Genomic DNA, 18318 nt, shown 5'->3' with positions numbered 1-18318 from the left:
TTTCTCCAGATAATTTTTTTTTTTTTGTCATGCTCAGGTTTTTTCCTACTTTGCCCAGCCTTCTTTCTTATCCACCACCTTCCATTCCCTATTTTTATTTCCCCCTTCTGACCTTGAAGGCTCCAAAGCCTGGCATTGACTACCCTTTGACACATGAGTTTAATAGCAGTGGAGGGAAAGTCCTGAGTGGATGAGAATGGACATGGGGCAGGGCAGGGTGGGTGAACTCAGGGTCCACCCTCAGCCCAGGGTACTGGATTGAGGACGTGGTCTGAGGGACATCACAGCCACGGTTGTCATTGGAGGTGAGTAGTGTACATTCCTCCCATCCTGCTTCTGTGCTCTGCTTTATGTCCTGATCTCAGATGAAACAAAAGTTGAAACCAAAGTCCAGGGATAAGAGTTCTGGGAGGGTGGGAATCTTTATGTGAAATGCAAGGCTGATGTGGGCCTTGTGTGCCTCCCACCTACCCTCCCAGCAGAATGTCCAGGTGGAGGGCCAGAGCCCAACTCTGCCCTTGACAAGAGGACAAGGGTCTGGGCACAGTCACGTGCTGGGCTCTGAGACTTCTTCCTGAATAACAGCAGTATTTACACTCTTGGATATTCTTCACACATGTGACTCATGGCTCTTTTCTCAAATCTGGAAGAAGTCAGTCAAAGAACAGTGTGCTTCTGCAGACAGATGAGCAAGCTAGCAGACAGATGGGGGACGGTTAGATAAACAGAGATGGACAAAGGTGAGCCAGTAGTGTGCAATGTGTCCAAAGCAACAGAAGTTTGGTGTTTGGATATATTTCCGACTCACTAAGTTTAACCACCTGTTTCTTCTTGTATTTTTTTTTAAAGGATAAGTTAAAAAAAAAAAAAACACTATTAAGAGACATCAAAATGATTTTTAGGCATTAGGCTGCTGTTAAAATGTTTTGATGGATTTAGAATAAATATGTTGGAGACATATGGATTTCATTTTTTTTTCTTTAATTAAATGTGAGGATGTTAAAATAAAAGTAAAATTCCCTACAAAAATAGAGTTTGATATTTTTTTATGGGGGGAGTTTATTAAACAAAGATTTATATGCAAATCAAAATAAGTACATGTAAGGCATGGGTACATTGGAGCTTCCCTGGTGGCTCAGACAGTAAAGAGTCTGCCTGCAATGCAGGAGATGCAGGTTCAACCCCTTGGTCGGGAAGATCCCCTGGAGAAGGGAATGGCAACCCATTACAATATTCTTGCCTGGAGAATTCCATGGACAGAAGAGCCTGGCTACAGTCCATGGGGTCACAGAGTTGGATATGACTGAGCGACTAACATTTTCACAGTTAAACTTTCTATGGGTACCCTAAAGGCTGCTTAGATCAATTAACATAGGGCAAGGCAGAGACTGGAGTCTGTCTTTGAGAGTTAAGGTGGTTAAATTACTAATGTGCAATAATATCTGTAGGCGTCATCAAGAAAGAGTGTCTTACTTTCTAGACACAACCTAGGCTTAGAAGTCTCATTAAGAGTGCCTGGATGTACAAAGGATCACAGTTGGTGAGGTTCTTGGATAAAAATCTGTGCATGAACTTGAGTAAAAGGGTTGCCTGGAGTCTGGTCCTGTGAACCTCAAAGGGCAAGTCTCCCTTTGTGTACTGGCATCAGTGAGGGAACAGGGCTACCTGCAGGAAGTTGTCATTCCACCCGAGAAACCCAGTCTGTAGAGGCAAAGGATAGATGACTGATTATTGCAGCCTGATGACATTCATTCATTCATTCACATCACTCAACCAGACTCTGAACAGCCTTCTGATTATAACTTGGTTCCCTCAGTAGCCTTTCTTCCTGGCTGTGACTTTTCTTAAGTTGGCTTCTGGTTTATGCATCAGTCTGCTGTGAGTTTAGTTCATGTGAGTTTGGCTCCCTGAGCTCAACATTCTCTATGGGCCTTGACAAAGGCAATTTGCTGCTCTTGGCTCTTTCCAACTTGGCTCTTTCCAGGACAGCCACCTCAGGGTCAGCGCCTGCCAGCAATCCAGTCCTCAGCCTCCTGTGTCTGCCTGTAGATGCCTCAGCATCAGGACACATCTGGCAGTCCACTTCAGTCCAGTTCAGTCACTAAGGCAAGAACACTGGAATGGGTCACCGTGCCCTCCTCCAGGAAGTCTTCCTGATCCAGGGATCAAACCTGCATCTCTTACGTTTCCTGCATTGGCAGGCAGGCTCTTTACCACTAGCGCCACCTGGGAAGCCCTTTGAAAGATATTACATGATCCAGCAATTCCATTCTAGCATATATCTAAAAATACTCAAAACACCAGTTCAAAAAGATCCATGTGCCCCAATGTTCTTAGCCGAATTATTTACAATAGCCAAGATATTGAAACAACCTAAGCATCCATTGATGGATGAATGGATAAAGACGTGGTATATATTGTACAATGGAATACTACTCAATCATAGAAAAATGACATTTTTCCATTTGCATTAATATGGATGCACTTAGAGGGCAGCATACTAAGTGAAATAAACCATAAAGAGAAAGACAGATATTGCATGATATCACTTATGTGTGAAATCTAAAAAATACAGCTGTTCAGTTCAGTTCAGTCACTCAGTCGTGTCTGACTCTTTGCATTCCCATGAATTGCAGCATGCCAGGCCTCTCTGTCCATCACCAACTCCTGGAGTTCACTCAGACTCACGTCCATCAAGTCAGTGATGCCATCCAGCCATCTCATCCTCTGTCGTTCCCTTCTCCTCCTGCCCCCAATCCCTCCCAGCATCAGAGTCTTTTCCAATGAGTCAACCCTTCGCATGAGGTGGCCAAAGTCCTGGAGTTTCAGCTTTAGCATCATTCCTTCCAAAGAAATCCCAGGACTGATCTCCTTCAGAATGGACTGGTTGGATCTCCTTGCAGTCCAAGGGACTCTCAAGAGTCTTCTCCAACACCACAGTTCAAAAGCATCAATTCTTCGGCGCTCAGCCTTCTTCACAGTCCAACTCTCACATCCATACATGACCACTGGAAAAACCATAGCCTTGACTAGACGGCCCTTTGTTGGCAAAGTAATGTCTCTGTTTTTCAATATGCTATCTAGGTTGGTCATAAATTTTCTTCCAAGGAGTAAGGAAAGAAGCAGACTCACAGATCCAGAGAACAAGCTGGTGGTTGGTTACCCATGGGGAGTGGACAGAGGGGCGGTTTAGGGGTGGGGGAGTGGGAGGTACACACTATGGGGTATAAGATAAGCTCAAGGATGGATTCTGCAGCATAAGGAACATAGTCACTATTTTGTAATAGTTGTAAGTGGTGTGTAACATAAAATTGTATAAAAAATAAAAAAATTAATAAGTAAAGTAAAAAAATTAATAAATAAAGCTGACCACCTTCATTGCAGTTTCACACGTCTGTAGGTTGACAGCTGAACAAAGGCATAGTAGGGAATGTACAGGGTGGACCCAAATGGACACAGTCTGGATAACCAGAAAGCAAATTGGTAAGATGGCCAAGCCCAAGCTCAGGGCAGCGTTTGGATAATTGAATACACAGTGGACCTAAGTGAGTGAAAGTCACTCAGTTGTGTCTGACTTTTTGTGACCTCACGGACTTTATATAGTCCATGGAATTCTCCAGTCCAGAATTCTGGAGTGGGTAGCCTTGCCCTTCTCCAGGGGATCTTCCCAACCCAGGGATCGAAACCAGGTCTCCCACATTGCAGGTGGATTCTTTACCAGCTGAGCCACAAAGGAAGCCCAAGAATCCTAGAATGGGTAGCCTATCCCTCCTCCAGTGGATCTTCTCAACCCAGGAATCGAACCCAGGTCTCCTGCATTGCAGGCAGATTCTTAACCAACTGTGCCATCGGGGAAGCCCTGAATCCACAGTCAACTACTTTAGAAAGGCCAAGCAAGAGGCCAAAGATAATCAGACTCAAGGCAACATTGATTCAATGAAGAGAAACCATCCAATGCAAGTGCTTGAAGCTCAACCTGCCCATCTGCAAGTGCCAGTAGCTTCACTGTTTGGTTTCTCTTGTGTGGTCCAGGATCGAGGAAACATTCTTATCCTTACTAGTTCTGTTTCCAAAGTGCCCAGCCTTGAGTTGATGGTTTGATAGAAACTGGTTTGCACTTGGGTGCCATTCAAACACTATTTGCGTGTGCTGTGCCAGAAACATTGAATCCACAGTAGAGGATTAAAGAGAAAGACAAACAGACCAAAGCCTGGTTTGAAAACAACTGATTCCATCATGATGATTAAACCATGAGCCACCTCCCCTCCCACCCCTTCCCCAACCCCTGCAGTCAGCCCTTTTCAGTTTTCCTTTCCAGGTTTCTCAAGACAACTCAGAAAGTCTAGGCAGGACTGCCCTTCTTTCCTAAAGAAAACACACTGGCTTTATTTGCAATTTCTACTCTATCAGTGGTTGCTAGGTAAAGCAACCATGTGAGAATATTTCTGTGGTTTTTATCTGATGACATCAACACATATCCCTGCAGGGTGTATTTGGGGAAATCATTGATTCAAGAGAGGCTTCCTCCTCCCAAAAAAGAAATTTGAGGCAAGTATAAAATCCAGGTGAATAAGTTGTTTTCTAAATGAAGGGAAAGAGCCAGATTATTTTGTGAATGCATCAAACCTAGTGTGGAGTGAGTGACATGAAATTAGGCTAAAAGGTCACTGAGACTGAAACCCGCAGGTGAGTTTGCTCTTTCTTCCGGAAGGAGAAATATTGCTGGAGCCCCTGTGTCTCCAACTATCCCTAGCCGATCAGCCAGAGGTGTGTTCTGAGGCTCTTGTCCCCCTTAGTCTCCCTGTCCAGAGTCTTTATTTCCTGGGACTGTGGATTTGGATGCTGTTGTTTTAGTTTGAACTTAATGGGATACCAGGTTTCAGAACAAATGTGGGCATGTACTATCTGCCTCTGTCTGGAATGCACCAGAAGTTCATACACTTAATTTGTTTGACATTTTGCAAGATAGAACACAAGTTGGAGAAGAGAAAATCAAAGAAAGAAAAGGAATCACGAGATTTTCTTAAGTGAAAAAAAAAAAAAAGACTCATGTCTGACAACATCCTCAATAGGAGGAATGGATAAATGGTTTCATTTCGGGAATGAGCTCTTTTTGTGGTTTCCAGCCTGCTGTCAATCTGCATCGTGAGAACAAAAAGCATTCAGCTTTGAATAACTGAGGCTTGAGAAAGAAAACACAGCAAAATGCTAGTTGTAAACTAAGTAACCTTTAAGGATAATTGAATTATTCCTGTGCCTGAAGTTATAATGTCACATAGCATTGTGACTGTTGTTGCCTTCAGAGGGATTTTTTAAAAAAAGAATTACCTTCTTTAAAGAGGAACAGAGCTAATAAGTAGCTCTTAGAATATGCTCATTTTCTACTTATTTCCTTAAGCTGTGGCTTGGAATTCCCAGCACGTAGTTCTGTGAGATGGGAATGGTTTATTTAGCAGCATTGTGGGTTAGGTGAGTGGCAAAGCAGATATATACACAAAAACTCTCTAGAAGTTCCTGAATGGGTTGGATGTCACTCCAGTGGGCTTGCTGATCAGCCAACTCCTTCCTCCAGCACAGCTCAGCCCCACAGCCAGGAGCCAGGACTGGTCAGGGTGATGGAAGATGTTAGCGTCAGACCATTGTTGAGAGCTGTACCCAGCGTCAGAGGCCAGTGAGCATGTTCGTGCCAGTCATGTTTGTTTGTATTTTTGCCCAGGTATGCCTAGCACTGAAACCCAAAGCGGGGAAAAATTGTAAAGGTGAATAGGATGGGGGGAAATGGGGTGGGGAGGAGAGGAAGGCTGGAGTGGCATGTTGGGAGGAGGTCAAGGCAATAGGGGGGAACAGCATTGACCCCACCGCAGAGCTGTCTTCTTTCTCACACACCCGCTCGGAAAACAGCCACCCTCCACAACATCCTGATACAGTTTTGTCTTGAGAGTCACCTACCACTTGCGCCTGAATCCAGTGGTAGACTGTGAGCTCCCTGAGGACCAGCTCTGTCTAGTGATCATCCTTCATGCTCACCTACAGCTCTTCAGTAGGGTTTGCAGAAAGAATGATTGGGAAAGCAAAAGGAATCTGCTCTTTACAGTAAGTAAGTAAGTGTTAGTCGCTCAGTCGTGCCTGACTCTTTGCGACCTCATGGACAGCAGCCCACCAGGCTTCTCTGTCCATGAGATTTTCCAGGCAAGGATACTGGAGTGGGTCACCATTTCCTTCTCCAGATCTTCCCAACCCAGGGATCAAACCTGGGTCTCCTGCACTGCAGGCAGATTCTTTACTGACTGAGTTACAAGGGAAGCTCTTTACAGTATGTCAGTTCAAGAAGTGTCCATTGCATCCTGCTATGGGCTAGGTACAGATGGTTAGCTGAGCACCGAGATGGGAAGTGGGTGAGAACGAGACAGAGCGACTCCCCTCAAACTGCTCACAGTTCAGTTAGGGTCATAGCAGCTGTGTGACTGGTTCCACAGGAAATGTGTACAAGCCAGGGTGCTGGCTGCGATTTCCTCTGAGGGCAGGGCAGCGTGTTCCGGGGAACAAAGTTGGGCTGCGTTGTTAGACTGGGACAGCACTTCCCTTCTCAGTGGCTTCCTAGGGATCCTCCGTGTCATACTGAGCTCTTGATTATGAGGGTTCCTTACACTGGAAAAAGGCAGCTTAGTGGCAGTGGTGACGGCAGCTGTGACAAACGCTGGCTGCTCCGACTCCACTGCTGGGTCAGCTAAGGACAGGACGGCTTTACATTCATTTTGCCTCAGGTTTCCCGGAGGTTATTTCCAGGTGCAAAGAAAGACCTGTTATTCAAAATAACACCTTCCTCTCCTCTCCTAAAGTCTGGACTCTGTTGCTTGTAGTTTAGCTTTACAGACGGATTGACATCAAAGAGCTTGAAGCAGATGGCCAGCTGATGGGGGAAAAAAATCAGTGTCTGCCTTGCAAAGATGGGTGTGTGTGTGTGTGTGTGTGTGTGTGTGTGAGTGCACACCTGTGCACAGGTTGGGTTTCGAAGAGAGATGGGCAGTAGTTCCACGTTGGATAAAACCACGTTTAAAAAGAAGCAGGACTCTTCCACTCTTGAATTTGAAGGTGGCCTGGGTTTTGTAGAATGCCAAGCAGTAGCAGAATAATGCTGTGACTGATGTATAAGCTCTTGGCGGGGGGTCCTGAAATTTACAGCTCATGTCTCATTTCGAAGGGACAAAATATAGCCACTGTACCTGAAGAAGGGATCAAGCTAGATTTTGTCAAGCATCTTGTATACCACCTCATGCTTCCGGAGAGAGGCAATGAGAGTTTCGGTTTGGGGGAAACTCAGACTTCTGCACAGGGAGGGCTTGAACCACTCCAGGGCTACCGGCCAAGGTCATTATCTTCTCACTAGATGGAAGTGGGAAAGGTGGAGAGGATGTGTCTCTGGATTTTAATTCTCTCCCTAAAAGTAGGCTTGGTTGGGAACCTCATGGAATGTGACTCTGTCAGCTTGGGGTTTGCAGTAGTGAAGGAAGAAGAAGGAAGCGTAGAGTCACACAAGGGTTTTAAATTTCATCTTGCATTGGTTCTCCAAGGTTAATAGGTTGTTGGCAACGTGTTTTCTTTTTTTGAAGGATCACAATGTTCTATAATTTGATGGCATAACAAATGTATGGATGATATTGCTGTTAAATGCATCAAAATGTACACTCAAGGTTTTGGTAAATAAATTTAGAAAATTCTGTGTTCAGTGAAAAGTGTTTTCACTCGGGCCTTTCCACTCATGGAGTATTTCCCAAGCTGAAAACTTTTGTTGGGAAGAGTTGAGAGCACGTGGACCACATGCTCCAGGGAAAACAAAGTAAGAACTCACTCTAAGTTTTCAGAAGGCAAACTTCTTCTTTCTATATTTTCCTTTGTATTGAAATAGACATCAAGGACCTCATCAAACCAACTACAAAATGAGTGTGAAGGGGGAACAAGGCTCAAAATATTTTTTAAAGATCTTTAAAAATGATGCCTCTGTCTTGTACGCTTACAAGAATGCATTGATATTGTGAACATTTGCAGTACGGATATTAACAGTGTGTGTATGAGTATTTAGTCATTCAGTCATGTCTGACCCTTTGCAACCCTCTGAATTTAGCCCACCAGGCTCTTCTGTCCATGAGATTCTCCAGGCAAGAATACTGGAGCAGGTTGCCATTTTCCTCCTCCAGAGGATCTTCTCCACTCAGGGATCGAACCCGCATCTCCTGTGTCTCCTGCACTGCAGGTGGATTCTTCACTGGTTGAGTCACTGAGGAAGTCTTATTAATAAATAGAGTCATTACTAAAAAAAAAGAATTCAGAGAATGTATGGAGAAGGACCCATGGACAGAGGTGTCTCGAGAAGGAGAAAGTGTTTTAAACAGGAGACGCTCACTCTCTTGACACTGATGAGGAAGAATTAAAACACAACTCTTCACGAAACTTGAGTCAATCGAGGACGTCTGTATCAGGAACTGAGCCTCACACTTGAGATGCACTGGGAATAAGACACCATTCTGTGTTTCAGAGTTTGCAAACTGCCCTCAAGGACAGAATGCTTTGCAGGTCACAAATAAAAAGTCGTGTCACACTGCTATGTTTGATAACAAACAAGGACCTACTCTCATCAATCCTCTGTAACAACCTAAACGGGGAAGTAATCTGAAAAAGAGGAGAAACATATGTATGTGTAACAGAATCACTTCGCTGTACACCTGAAGCTAACACAATGCTGTTAATCACCTATGCTCCAATCTAAAATTAAAATTTAAAAAATGAAGATGAGAAAAAAGTAAAAAAAGAAAGAACGAAAGAAAAAGTGTCATTATTCCTGAATCCTAGGCCCTGATGCAAAGTCCTGAGGGTCCATGGGGCTTATATGTATACATGAGTAGGTTGTGTGTGCATTTACATGTATGCGTGAGTATGTGGTATGCACACGACTGCATGTCATTTGTGTGTGTGTGTGTGTGCAAGCTTTTGTATACATGTTCACTCATGTGTGACTGTATACCTGTAAATGTCTATATGCACACGTGGGTGTGAGTGTGCGTGCTCACATGTTTTTACACCCATGGGAGCTTGGGTAACTTGGGTGCTGGTTTACAGCTCTGTCTCCAAGTAGCTGGGTCAGCTTCTAGGAGCCTCTCCACCTCCCTGGGTCTTCAGCAATTCTTGGAAGCAGGCTTGCCCTGGAATCTAGGGAGTGGCAAGCTTTTTCTGGAAAGGGCCAGCTGTTCAGTATTTTATTCTTTGCAAGGCACACGTAGTTTCTGTTGAAAATCTTTTTTTTCACCATTAACCTTTTAAAACTGTAAAAAGGCATTCTAAGCTCAGGCCTCATAAAAAGAGATGGAGATGTGGCCTGGCTGGAGGACCCTGCAGATGACCCCATTCAGCTCCAGCAGGGCCAGTGTCCCTCATCCAGCAAATTGGTTGCTCTCAAGGCAGACATTTCACTGCCCTGGGGAGTTTGTCAAGGGATGGTCCTGCTCGACCAAGCGGTCAGTACGGGCTGGTGGGAACATGGCCCTGATTCAGGGCCCCCTCTGCTTCTGTTCCTGGAGGAAACATGGGGCCCTAGCTTTGCTGCTTCCTAATTGGGTGGCTTTGTCCAAGGCAGGTCACTTCTCTGGCCGCTTGGGTAACTTTGCTTGAAACAGTTCAGATTCCTTTTGGATTTGAAATGGTATGATTTAGTCTCAGTGCTGCTTGAGGGCAGGCTGTTTTGAGTTCTCTTGTAGATAAACAGTCAGTTCATTCAGTCCCTTCCACGTTGCAGCCCCTGCCGGTGGTCCAGGCCTGTGACCTCAGGAGACTGGCCTGGGGGAGTTGCCCACCTGCTGGAGGTCGAACCATGATTCTTAGAATGGCCCCTGCTCCTTGGTTCAGCCGTCTTAGTCTTCATGATTCGTGGGTTGTCTATGGTGGAAAGATTTCCCGCAGTGTTGGCGGGCTATTTAAAATGTTTAAAGTAACGCGTTCATGTTGCTACTTTGCCAACAGAGAAAACTTTCTGCTCAAGGAACCACTTACAGGATTCTTGATTCCCAGGGTGTGTCAGCTGAGCTGGGGTTCAGGGTGTCAAAGTCAGACACTGCAGGCAGGTCATCCGGGCTCGATGAATGTATATGCATGTCCTCTAAGAAAGCCTCTGGAAGTGTGGGATGGGAATGCCTCCTCTAGAGGCCAGGCACTCAGGGTACTGTCCCTAAATTCACAGGCTTGCTGGACAGACTGAGAGTTAACTAAGGGTGAGCATCGCTCTCCAACCTGTCCCCCTCTCCCTGGTCTCCCCACCTGCCCACCTCCTCCAGGGACCCTCAACTCTCTGCCTTTCTCTCTCCTCTTTTTCCTCTCCTCCAGGGTCTGTTCTGTTGCCAGATTCACCTTCCAAAGGTTTGCCCACTGTTGTCACAAGTTATCTTCTACTCAGAGAAACTTCACAACTGCCCAAAGTCAAAATCAAAACCCAAATTTCACAGTGACTCAGATATCCATAGAGATGGACAATCAAGAATGCTGAGCGCCAAAGAATTAATGCTTTCAAATTACATTTCTGAAGCAGACTCTTGAGAGTCCCTTGGACTGCAAGGAGATCAAACAAGTCCATCATAAAGAAAATCAGTCCTGTATATTCATTGGAAGGACTGATGCTGAAGCTGAAATTCCAAAACTTTGGCCACCTGATGCGAAGAGCTGACTTGCTGGAAAAGACCCTGATACTGGGAAAGACTGAAGGCAGGAGGAAAAGGGGATGACAGAGGAGGAGATAGTTGGATGACATCACTGAGTCAATGGACATGAGTTTGAGCAAACTCCAGGAGATGGTGAAGGACAGGGAAGCCTGGCGTGCTGCAGTCCATGGGACTGCAGAGTCAGACACAACTGAGTGACTGAACAATAAGAACAACAACATATGCTCCCCCAATCTACATCTTTATTTTCATCTCAGAACATCATGCTGAAAAAAGGCGTCTGGATCTCACCCTCAATGCCTGGGTTCAATTGGCTGGGACTGGGCCCAGTTTCTGGGCTGAGAACCATGGGTTCCCGTATCCCTGCTCAAACAAGCTAGCCTCCTCATAGACCCTTGAATTTGATAAATGACAATATGTGTTACTTCTAGGGTTCTATTTATTCTAGAAAAAAATAGTGAAGGCCATTAACTATAAATAACCTGAAGTATGCCACGCACCCTCCTGCCTCTCAGCTTCTGTGGCTGCATTTTCCTGCCCCCTCTTCTCTTTGTTACTCTTCCATGTGGCTCTAGAGTTTCTCGTCCTCAGAGAAACCTTCTTCCAGTTCACCCCAGGGTCCCTGAGCACAGTAGATGATGCTGTGTGTTGGGTCCCATCCACCCAGCCTCCCCATCTAATTCTGACTTTCCTGTCCCTGACTCGACCGCACCTGGGCAGCTTGGCAGAAGGATGGACTGGAGTTAATTCTGAGTTGAGATGTGGTTCCCAGGAAAAGGCACCTTCTGCACAGAGCAGGGCTCACGGGGTCCTACTTCTAGGGTGCAGCTGGTGGGGAGAGGAGGGGCAGTTTTGAAACCGGCACAGTGGGTTGATACCCCATGAAACCCTAGATGGCACACAAAGGTGCCTGTCTCATGTGGTTGGCAGAATTCCATGGTGTTGTTACCCATTCACAGTCATGGCTAAAGAACTACTTTTTGAGTTGACTGGATATGACACTTAATTCAAAACAACTTGAGTGTTCACAATTACCATCATCCAAGCATAAAGCCAAGTGAAATGCCTCTGACTCAAAACGCTGCACAAGGAAACCAGTTATTGCAAAGAACCTAAGTTCACGTTAAATGTCTTCCTGTGAATATCAGCCCCTGTCTGGTGATTTTCACATGCAGGTGTCTTAACATCAAGGGCTGATGCTTGGGAATGTGTTTGAGGTATAACAGCCATCATTTTCTAAATTAACTTACGCATGAAACAGAAATAGACCCACAGACATAGAAAACAAACTTCTGGATACCAAAGGGGAAGGAGGGAGGGATGAACTAGTAGGTTGGGATTAACATACACACACTGCTCTATAGTGGCTCAGATGGTAAAGAATCCACACTGTAGTGAAATCCATCAAATTTACCCCTTTGTTATCAGTGTCTGAGAACAGTCAAAACTGATAATAATAGAAGAAAATAATAAAAACCAGTTCTCTCTTACATACAGAATGCAAATTGCTAGAATCAAAGTGTTATAAAATGCTTCTGTCTCTTCCCCTTTTTCCCTGCATTGTGTTCATATATACAGAGGTTTGTAATTAGCAAGTAGAATATTTTCTTCCAATAAATTCAGTGCTTCATTTAAATGCATCTCATGTCAAAAGTTCTGAAGAAAATCAAAATGCATATGGGCCTTCATTCCACTGCTTTGCAGTGCTCATAAAACACACTGATGTAAGATGTAGATACCAATGCAGAGGGCACAGATTCAACCCCTGGTCATGGGAGATTCCACATGCTGTTGAGCAGCTAAGCCCATGAGCCGCAACTACTGAAGCTCATGTGCCTAGAGCCTGTGCTCCAAGCCCGCACACGGCCGTGAAGAGCAGCTCCCGCTTGCCGTAGCTAGAGAAAGCCGCCCCCGCCGCCACAGCAATGAAGACAGAGTGCAGCCAAAAAAAAAAATAAAGATCAGAAACCAGTTGACTTTAAAGGGGGCGGAGCGTGGGCAGAGATGATCCTAGGCGGGTCTGATCTAATCAGATGAGCACTTAAAAGAAATTGAACTCTTCCTTGCAGGAGAGATTTGAAGCAAGAGAAGGATTTGAGGGTGAGAGGGTGCACAGAGGGAGCTACATGGCAAGAACTTTAGGAGCTGAGCCTGTCCTGGACCTGCAGCCAACAAAAGCATGGGAACCTCAGTCCTAACACCTCAAGGAACAGAATTGTCAACAGTTATGTGAGTCTGCAAGAGGACCTGGAAAGGAGTGCAACACTTGCAGATACCTTGACTGCAGCTTCGAGGAACCCTGAGTAAAGGACTTCCTTAACCTGAACCTGACTTCCGAAAACCCCCAGAAACCATGTGATGATAAAGGAGTGACGTGAAAGCCTCATGGCTTGTGGTAGTTTGTTAACTGCAATAGGAGGACTGCACGCTTTCTTCTCCCCAAAACACACTTTCTCAAAATAGTTTTTCTTCATGATTTATTAATGCTCTGCCCCTGCCAGGGCTGAGCTGTCATCTCTGGCAGATGAAATGACATGAGAAAGCAAAGTTTGATATGATTGGAGACATTCTCCCAGAACAGAGTTGGGTGGAAGGAAAGGGGATCCTATGTACATTCCAAGAACTCTTTTTGCGACCTGCTGTCAAAATTCCTAATGCAGTGGCCACAACCCTCCAAGACGTGGAAGGACAAAGTTATATATAAAAAAAGATCCTTTATCTTTCGTCAAGAGCTTCAAGATAACTTAAGTCTAGATCAGAGACTGGGTTGTGTTTTCAATAGTGAACTAGGATGTGTGTGGTTGCCCACACTCTTACTGTGACAGCCTGTGGCTCCCCAGTCCTGTGTGGTGACAGCCCAACCGCATCCACAGTGGCCCCACTCTGTCTGCACGGTGGTGGTGGTGTAGTCGCTCAGTCGTGTCTGACTCTTTGTGACCCCGTGGACTGTAGCCTGCCAGTCTCCTCTGTCCATGGGATTTTCCAGGCAGGAATACTGGAGTGGGTTGCCATTTCCTTCTCCAAGGGATCTTCCCAACCCAGGAATGGAACCCGGGTCTCCTGCATTGCAGGCAGATTCTTTACCGACTGAGCTACAAGGGAAGCACCATGTCTCTGCATGCATGTATGCTAAGTTGCTCAGTCATGTTGCCTCTTTGAGACCCTGTGAACCATATAGGCTGCCAAGCTCTTTAGTCCAAGGGATTCTCCAGGCAAGAGTACTGGAGTGGGTTGCCATGCCCTTCTCCAGGGTATCTTCCCAGCCTGGGATCAAACTCTTATTTCTTACCTCTCTTGTATTGGCAGGCAGGTTCTTGTTGCAGTATCACCTGGGAAGCCCTGTTTCTGACCAGTGGCTTTTCCCTGAGAGCAAGGGCATGGTCAGCAGTAATGTGGGTTTAGGGGTGGATCATCTGGTCTTTTCAAACTCCTTAAAGAATCTCTTGTAATTAGAGCTAAGCTGTCCTAATTTCAGATCAAAAGACGACATGATTAATATCCTCTAAAAATAGTCAGCGAAAGGCACTTTTAATAAGGTGTCACACATACAGGCTACTTTTAAATGTAACCTATGATTAAGTCTGAGGACGTGCCCACTGGAGGAAGCTGGGATGCAGACTCGCTCCCAGCAGAGGGAGAGCTGCTGGCCAAGCCACTCTTTCCACGTTGCTGCAGCTCAGTCGGCTTAGAGGTCAACTTTCACGCTGGTCTCACAGCCATAGAGACCATGGCTTATGAGAGAGAGCATAGAACTCTGGCTTCTGCTCCTTGAGGGTTGGAATTGTGAATTTTAGGGGTCTTATCCCCAGTTCCTGGCACTTTCCCAGTGGCTTAAGTGGTAAAGAACCCACCTGCCAGTGCAGGAGATGTGGGTTTGATCCCTGGGTGGGGAAGATGCCCTGGAGGAGGAAATGGCAGCCCACTCCAGTATTCTTGTCTGGAGAATCCCACAGACAGAGGATCCTGGCGGGCTACAGTCCATGGGGTCACAAGAGAGTCAGACACGACTGAGCATATACGCACATCTTCAATCCCAGCACGGTGCTGCCACACGGAAAGCTTCGTGATATGTTGATTTAACCAGGTAAACTTCATTCATTTCCCCTTCTGCCTGATCCAAACTTGTGTTTCTGTTCTTTCTTAAATTCTACTCTCCCTCTGTCCAGCTGGATGGGTAATAGCATGACCATCCTCCTCTCACCCACAGAATGTCCTCCTCCATCCCCACCCTCCTGAATGACTCCTCTCACATTCCTGAGCTGCCTTGGGGGCTCAGAGTGGTCCCCTTTTGACCCAGAAGTTTCTGTCCCCCATGGCCCGGACCCTTGGGGAAGTTCAGTCTGAAGACTCTTGGGGAATCTTCAAAGTGAAAGATTCTTAGGACAAGGTTGTAGGGCTTTGGTAGGATTATCCTGTCTTATAATCATGCCTTAGCCCCAGGTCAGCACAGATCCTGTGTTTTACTAAGATACCCTCTCCCTGAGCCATAATCATAGGCTGGCTTACGGCTTCCCATGTGGTGTAGTGGTAAAGAATCCACTTGCCAATACAGGAGTTGCAGGAAAAGCAGGTTCAATCCCTGGGTCGGGAAGATCCCCTAGAGGAGGAAACAGCAACCCACTTCAGGATTCGTCCCTGGAAAATCCCATGGACCGAGGAACCTGGCAGGCTATAGTCCATGGAGTTGCAAAGAGTCAGACACAGACAGAGTATGCACACATGCATGGTTGGCTTATTGCAAAATCAAGCCCCACTCAAACTTGGTTATAATTTTCAGTGGCTGCTATCACCATTAATGCATCAAGTCCTTCTTAGGTGCCTGCTATATGCCAGTTACTTTCCCAGGTCCTTGGAACATAGCAGTGAACAAGACAAAGTCCTCATGGAATTTATGTTTTGGTGGGAGATCAAAACAGGAAATAATAGCTGCATATTATAGATGTGATGTAATATAAGTTTCAGGAAGTATTATGTGATATAAATGAAAAGGTGTAAGAATATTTAAGTAACGGGGTGATGGCTATTTTAGGGTGGGATTGCCTCTCTGATGCGATGACACTTGAGAAGAAATAAGACGCACATTTCATGGGGGAAAGGTGAGGCAACAGAGGTAACAGTAAGTGCAAAGTCTTGAGCTTAACAGTTGCTTCACTTCAAGCTCTTTAGTAACTGTAGCCATGAAATTAAAACATGCTTGCTCCTTGGAGGAAAAGCTATGACAAGCTAGACAGCGTATTAAAAAGCAGAGACATCAATTTGCTGACAAAGGTCCATCTAGTCAAAGCTGTGGGTTTTGCAGTAGTCATGTCTGGATGTGACAGTTAGACCATAAAGAAGCCTGAGTGTGGAAGAATTGATGCTTTTCAACTGTGGCATTGGAGAAGACTCTTGGACTGCAAGGAGATCCAACCAGTCCATCCTAAAGGAAATCAACCCTGAATATTCATTGGAAGGACTGATGCTGAAATTGAAGCTCACATACTTTGGCCACTTGACGCAAAGAGCTGACTCATTTGAAGAGACCCTCATGTTGGGAAAGATTGAAGGCAGAATGAGAAGGGGACGACAGAGGATGAGATGGTTGGATGGCATCACTGACTCAATGGACATGAGTTTGAGCAAGCTCTGGGGGTTGGTGATGGACAGGGAAGCCTAGCATGCTGCAATCCATGGGGTTGCAAAGAGTTGGACACGACTGAGCGACTGAACAACAAGCTCTTCACCTCCTTAATGCCTTCATGATTTGGATACAGCTTCTCATTTCTTTCCCCCTGGATATATGGAAGGAAAGTCAGGTGAACTGGGATAAAGCAAATGGAGGCAGGTCAGAGGAAAGATAGAATCTTCCACCCGTTTGGCCACAATTGGTGACCCCAGCTGGGCAACTGGTGTTCAGCTGTGTGGGACTGAGCCAGCCAACCAAGTGTCATGTTGCTGCCGTGGCTGGATGTACTGAACAGAAAGTCTGGAGAAGGGCTGGTGGGGTCCACAGAAACTGAATTAGGCCATGAAGACAGGCCTGGCTCTTCTGACTCAGCTGGGCTGATGAAGCAGACAGTGGAACTATTTGCAAGGGACAATGGAGAGGTTTTTAGGGGACAGTGGAGTTGTTGGCAGGTAGCTTCTCTAAGGATGCACTGTGGTGATGCTGAAAAACTTTTGTGATCCCCCTTCAAACACCACATTCCCTTCCAGTCCTGATGCTCACCTCCTCCAGCACCCTTATCTTTCCTTTTTGCCCTTAGTTGTCCCACCCTTCAGCCCACAGGTAAAGGAGGCTCCTCGGCCCAGGGAAGGATCACACACACACACACACACACACACACACACACTGCAAGACACACAGTGGCATTCTTGGCTTTGACCTCCAGAAAAGAGTTGGGAGCCAGTGCTTTGGAATTCAAGAGCCAAACTTTTTTTTTTTTTATTTTAAAGTTCTCCCAAGTTTTGCTTCAGATACCAGACACAGAGCTTGGGGCACTGAGGGAGCACTCCTGCTGTGGAAAGAAGATGCCATCAGAGGGTAGCCATTCTCTTAGTAAATAGGAGGAAAGAACCTTTACTCTGGGGGAAGGAAGAAGGTGGGGTGGACTTGGCCAGGCAAGAGGAAAGAGTCAGGCTGCCCCAAGCCACCTCCTTGAAGCTGGACACCTGGGGAGCTGGAGGATGAGTCTGGGATTATGGTGCAGAGGAGATTTGCATCCAGTTTGCTCATGTGTGGCCCAGGGAATTGCAAACCTCTAGAGATCCCGGTACCCAGAACTAGACCCATTTTGAGAACTGGAGGGTCTAGAGGGGCAGCAGAGACCGTGAAGTCAGGATGAGGAGTCAGGTCCTAATGGGGACCAGGCAGCAGACACAGTGAGGAAAAGGCATCACTGTGTCAGACCCTTCCCCCAAACCCACACGGATCTGCAAGGGAGTAGGGAGAAGCCTTGTGGGCAGATGCCCCCGGCATGGACGAAAATCGTAAGGGATTGAGTTAAAGTCCTTTGACAAGAGTTTTCCTGCTACATCCCATTCACGGGGGCTCATGTGGGGTTCAGGTCCAGGGAAGGGAAGTTTCTCCTCTGAACACTTTAAGCTTTGTGACTGTGAGATTCCTATCTGCAATGCTCAGTGTGTGACCTGCTTGCTGGAATACCTTGGGGTCCCTGGAGAAGGCGGACTAATGCAGAAGATGGGCCAGAGCAGACCGGCTGACTCTTTGGAGGAAGGTTCTTGGATACCTATCAGCTTCCTAGGAAGCTGCTGTAACAAAGTAACACAAACTGGGATGGCTGAAAACATGGAAATGTATTCCCTAACAGCTGTAGAGGCCTGACGCCCCAAACTGAGGCCCTGGCAGAACCAGCTGAAAGCTCAAGCTCTGGGCCTCTCTCTCTCTTGCCTCCTGGTGTTGCCAGCCATTCTGGACATCTCTTGGGTTGTGGACACATCACTTCAGGCTCAGTCTCCATCTTCATGGGGCCTCTTTCCTTCCTGCCATCACACCAGCCTCCCTCTTCTCATAACAACACCTGTCGTATCAGATTAGGGCCCATCCTCATGACCTCTTTTAGGCTTGACTATGTCTGCAAAAGCTATTTCCAAACATACCACATTCACAGGTACC

General features: G+C 46.2%; 1 protein-coding gene across 1 annotated transcript in view; it reads right to left on the bottom strand.

The window, feature by feature from the left end:
- KCNJ6 (potassium inwardly rectifying channel subfamily J member 6) overlaps positions 1 to 18318 on the bottom strand; it is a 325736-nt gene that overhangs the window by 278418 nt on the left and 29000 nt on the right. The gene's annotated exons all lie outside the window — the stretch shown is intronic.

The sequence above is a fragment of the Bos grunniens genome, chromosome 1, assembly GCF_055505025.1.
Source record: "Bos grunniens cultivar Pamir isolate PY7600 chromosome 1, Bosgru_T2T1.0, whole genome shotgun sequence".
Taxonomy (NCBI): Eukaryota; Metazoa; Chordata; class Mammalia; order Artiodactyla; family Bovidae; genus Bos; species Bos grunniens.
Note: the sequence above shows the minus strand (reverse complement) of the source record. Positions and strands in the feature narration are given on the sequence as shown.